The sequence below is a fragment of the Neophocaena asiaeorientalis genome, unplaced genomic scaffold, assembly GCF_003031525.2.
Source record: "Neophocaena asiaeorientalis asiaeorientalis breed wild unplaced genomic scaffold, Neophocaena_asiaeorientalis_V1.1 scaffold78, whole genome shotgun sequence".
Taxonomy (NCBI): domain Eukaryota; kingdom Metazoa; phylum Chordata; class Mammalia; order Artiodactyla; family Phocoenidae; genus Neophocaena; species Neophocaena asiaeorientalis.
The window spans coordinates 18,633,043-18,638,401 of record NW_020175018.1 but is presented as its reverse complement, the minus strand read 5'-3'; positions in this window follow the sequence as shown (position 1 = coordinate 18,638,401).

Sequence of the window (5,359 nt, the reverse complement as noted above, 5' to 3'; positions counted from 1 at the left end):
TTAGCTCTCCGAGCCTCAGTTCCACACCTTTGAAGGGGCAGTGACGACGCTCCCTGGCTGCTGACTGCCGGCCCGTTTCTTGGCTGCAAGACCCTTTGAAGATGCTCATGTGGGGTCTCCCATCCCCCTCCCTCATCCCCCACTGAAGCGGTGGCCTTGTGCAGCCGACTGTGCCCCAGGTAGAGTCCCTCCTTTGTTACCGCAGTGCCACACCTTGGTGTCAAAACCGGGCAAGGACATTACGAGAAAGGAAAAATTGAACGTCACACCCACCCATGAACGTAGGTTCAGGAGCCCAGGTAAACACCCTACAGCGAATCCAGCCACATCTGTGGAAAGGAAGGTACTTTACAACCTGTAGGGTTCCATCCAGAACTGCTAGGTTGGTTTAGGGATCGTGAATCAATCCATGATTCCATCACTTAATAGAGCGGAGGGAAAATCCTCTGATCGTGGTATGAGCTGCAGGAAAGGCACTGGATGTAAGTCAGCAACCATTCATGGCAAAAACTCATACCGCTCTAGAAATTAAAGGGAGTGTCCTCATCTGATCAAGGGGTTTACAAAATACTAGGGCAACTGACCTCTGTCTTGGTGAAGCATCAGAAGCTTCTAGGAGGGGAAAGGCAGAAGGATTTGCAAGGAAGTGGCGAAGCTGAGATGGTCCTAGGTGACGTGACCCCGTGTGGAGGATGTCCAGGTCACCTGCAGGTGACTTGTCCAGATTCATTAGTGCGTTTAGAAAGGCGACTGGCCACAGGATCTGTACACGAAAATGAACCGTTTCTATACGCGAGCACTGCATACTTAGAAAATGAAATTTAGACTTTATTTACAACTCAGTGAAAAAAATCAATTAGCTAGGAACAAATCCAAGGAAAAAATGGTGCAAGGCTTCTGCGCGGTAAACTATAAGCTAGTATTGAGAAATTAAGGTAAACTAGATACATTCATACACCGTGTGTGTGGATTAGAAGCCTCGATGCTATAAACATGTCAATTCTTTTCCTAAGAACAATAGGGTCCCAATCGAAATTCCAGCAGGGTCTACGTCTCATGGGACTTCGCCAGCTGATTCCCAGACGTCTGAAAATGCCAAGAGTTAAAAACAGCCGGGACTCTCCTGAAGGTCAACTTGGTAGGATTTGCTCTCCCAGACTCCTGTTCTCGTCATGAGCTTTAGTGCTGAAGCCAGCGTGTAATCTGTGTGAAGCTGAAAAAGAAATGAACCCAAAGAGCAAGAAACAGACCCTCGAGTCCGCGTACGGGCACTTCTGAGGGTGAAGATGGCTCTGCAGAGAAAGGGGGTGAGAGGCAGCCTTTTCCATACATGGTGCTGGGTCGTCTGCTGGCTCATAAGGACAAGAATGAACCTTGACCTTGATCTTACGTCAAATACAAAGATAAATTCCAGCAGTGTTAAGAGTTGGATGTGCCCCACCCTGGGGACAGGTTGAAGTTCTAACCTGGGACCTCGGAATGGGACCCTGCTTAGAGGTAGAGTCTTTGCAGAGTTAGTCGGTTAACATGAGGTCACAGTGTAGGCCCGACCCCATGTGACTCATGTCCTTGTAAAGATGACAAGTGTGGGGTCTTCCCTGGTGGCGCAGTGGTTGAGAGTCCGCCTGCCGATGCAGGGGATGCAGATTCGTGCCCCGGTCCGGGACGATCCCACGTGCCGCGGAGCGGCTGGGCCCGTGAGCCGTGGCCGCTGAGCCTGTGCGTCCGGAGCCTGTGCTCCGCAACGGGAGAGGCCACGCGGTGAGAGGCCCGCGTACCGCAAAAAAAAAAAAAAGAAAAGATGACAAGTGTGGACACAGTCATGCAGAGGGAGGATGCCCGGAAGATGACCACGTGCTGACAGGTGGAGGTTGGATGGATGTAGCCACGACCTGTCCTCCCCTCGAGCCTTTGGAAGGAGCCCGGCCCCACGGACGCCTTGACTCGGGTTTCTGACGCCGGGAGGATAACGCCGCTGTCTCAGCCCTGTCTGTGGTTCTTTGACGCCAGCAGCCGCAGGACACACACAGCAGGGTAGTAGTCAAGGTCCCGGCAGGAACAGTGAGCGCATCCAGAGGGGTAATGAAAGAGCGTTTGGGGAAAGGGCTCCCGAGGAAGTGGTGGGAAGGGTTAGGAGAAGCCCACAAGGGAGGTGTCACCGCCCTGGGCTCAGGGGCCTCGGGCGGCAGGTGGTGGACTCTGGGCTGCAGGTGTAGGCAGGGCCCCCAAGAAGGGCACAGCATGGCTGAGGTGCAGCTTAAGGGAGGGGCAGTGGGGGGGTGAGTACCCAGACTCTCGATCCTGCTCCCTGGGGGGCCTCCCTTCGGCCGAGTCCAGCTGGAAGCCGCCAGTTCCTGCACTGTCAGAGGCTAGAGCCCCATTCCCTGCAAGACACAATGAAGTGGGTGAAAAATTCAGCCCCAGGGTGGCAGAGGTAAACTACTCACGTAGGCAAGGGCTCCTGTCCACGATATATAAAGAGCAGCTGCTAATCAACAAGAAAAAGACACAACTGTAGAAAATGGGCAACTGACCTCAGTTATCATTTGACAAAGACACCAAAACCATGAGAGAGTGTTTTAGCCCCGTTAGTGATCCAAGAAATGAAAGTTATAATGAGATTCCAGCCCCCCCCCACCCAATGCCCTAAATGACTAAAAGTAAAATGCCTGATTGAAACGGGGCAGGACCCCTTGGTCCTTCCCCACCATGTCCTCCGCCTGCCTTTTGTCTGTGGAAAAACTTTAGCCAAAGAATAAGTTTAATCAGAGAAGTGAGAAAATGCAGAAGCAAAGGAAAACTGTCAAAGGAGACCAAATAATCATAGTTTAGTCATTAAGCAAAGTCGGGGACCTTTAGTTCCTCCTCAAGGGCTATAGATCATATTCTGAGCCGTATCCTGTGAGCTGTCTCCTAGATACTGAAACCCCCCCAGGTGGAAGAAGTTACCTACATGATGACCAGGCTGTAGCCATGACATAAGCTGCCGCAGTTCTGAGAACTGGCCTCGAGGAAATGGGAACAAACCGACCCTGGAACTGAAGACTGACTGTACCTAAAGCAGTCAAGATGACGCTGGTCAGAGCATCGCAGGACCAGTTTCAAGGTGAGTGTCAGAGCTGACTGTGCTGTTGCTGCATGTAGCCTCCTCTCTCTGTCTGTAAAAGCTCTTGTCCCCTGTCAGTGGGGGGCCAGTCGGCCTCTGGACACGAGTCTGCCCTCCCCCCTCCCTGATCCCCGCCTCCCACCCGGTTGCTGGCCTTGGAAATAAAGCAAACTTTCCTATCCACCAACCTTGTCTCTTAAATGGCTTTAGAGCAGCGAGCAGCCCGACCCCACTTGCAGTTACACGATCGCACCGGTGATGACAAGGACGTGGGGCAGCGTGAGTTGATGCTCTGGGGAAGGGATGCTGGTCAGTTCACAGACACGGGAGAGCCATGTGCACGGGCCGCCAAAGCCCCTGGATACGCCTGCCGCTCTCCTGGGTGCCTCCGCACCCAGGTCTGTGCACAGAGCCCGGCCTGGAGGCCGCCCCGGGGTCACCGACGGAAGACCAGGCGACAGAGCTGTAGGCTCTTCACACGGTGGCTCTAGAGCCGTGGGAACGGGGACTCACAGCTGTGCCTGTGGGGCCTCCTGGGCGGTGGATGCACGGGTTTGCCGTGTGATGACTCTCGGAGCTGCCCACGGCCGTTCTGCGCTTTTCTGTGCGTTGTACCAAAATAAGCAGAAAGGAGGCAGTGGAGCTGTTAATGTGTTGATTTGATGCCCGTTTCCCCAGAGGTTTTCTCCAAGTCTCCACCCGCCCCAGGATGTGGGTGACCTGAGGGTCTGGCAGCATGGGCGGCTGGACAGTCGGGGTCACCCTCCACCTGCCCAAATGGGAGGGGCTTTGTTGAGCTGGGAGCCCCGGGCCAGTGGAAGCGCTTTGGGAACAGAGTAGTAGCAGCGGGTGTCCGTAGACTTTGGCATTTTGTCCGTGCACCGTGGTTCCGCGACTGCGGAGGGTTTCAGGGGTGTCCACGTCGGTGTGCCGTCCGCTCGAGTTGGTGAGCGCCCTCTGCCAGGCCCCTCTACTCCAGCTTGACGGGACTCTTGTCCCCAGGGCTGCTGGATTTTGTCATTCGTCTTTCTGCAGTGGCTGGTTGGGGGCCTCCCGAAGGGGTTGGTCTCACGGCGCCTGGGAAGCGGCTGCTGAGGGGGGCTGTGTGCAGGGAGAGGGTTGGCCCGGCCTGGCCCAGCTCAGGAGACCTTGGTCTTGGAGGGAGCAGCCAGGGTTGTGGGCAGAGGCCTTGGGGTGGGGTGGCCCAGGTAAGCCACCTGGACCAGCACAGGTGCTGGGCGGGAGGAGAGGGCGTGACAGCGAGCCTCCACGGCGGCTTGGGGACGGGGCAGCAGGGGTGCCCCTGCTGGTTGGCACAGACACTTGTGGAATTGAGTTGCATGCACTGCGCACCCTGAAACTGGCGTTGAGGTGGCGGCTGTCCTTCCCAGAGAGGGGATGTGTGGCCCTCGTGCTCCTGGCCACAGTCCAGCCTGCAAAGCGCAGCATGGCCACCGCTCGCCAAAGGCCTGGAGCCCTGGGAGTGCCAGGCCGCTCACTAGCCGTCTGGCGTGAGGAGGGGACCCCCAAACCTATGCCCCAGAGAACACGGGGTGCCCAGCATGCCTCCTGTCGTGGGGTGCTCTCTTACCTTTGGGTTGAATTGCAAAGTCCCCGTGGGGACCAGCGTGAGTGAGGGATGCTTAAAGAGGTCACCTGATGGAGGTAGCTGGAAAAGTTTGAAGACTTTCCCGGGACCTGGGTCAACGGTCCACATGTGGGGTGTCGGGAATGAGCCCATTCAGGTCTCCTCAGGGAGCAGCTCCGGACTGTGGTGCAGTGTGAGGGGCCCAGGAGCCAACAGGCTGGCAGTGGAGGGACCACGGGGGTGAGGCTGGGCTGGGCTGGGCTCACTGAATCCCTTCCTGTTTTCACAGATGTCGGGTGAGGCTTGGCGGGTCACTCAAGGTCCCGCCTGGAGTGAGGGTGGCCGGTCAGGTCCCGGCCACGGCCCCTACCTGTGGCACTGGCCTGACTCCTCTCCACCCCCCAGGGGTCCCCATCTTCACTCTAGGCGGGTCTCCTGACAAGGCCAACATGCTTCCACAACGTCAGTTCCTAATGGCTCTGCGTCACGGCATCTCCCTTCTCAGAGGAAGGCATGGCCGACTTCCGGACCCGGGGTCTTACACCCGATCGCCCGAGTCTGTCCTGGGTGTCCTCCTCGACAGGTGCCCCATGGTGAGAGCCCTCCACCCAGAAGGGGTCCCTCCTTAGCCAGGAGCTTCGCAGCAATCACGTCACCCAGGGCCC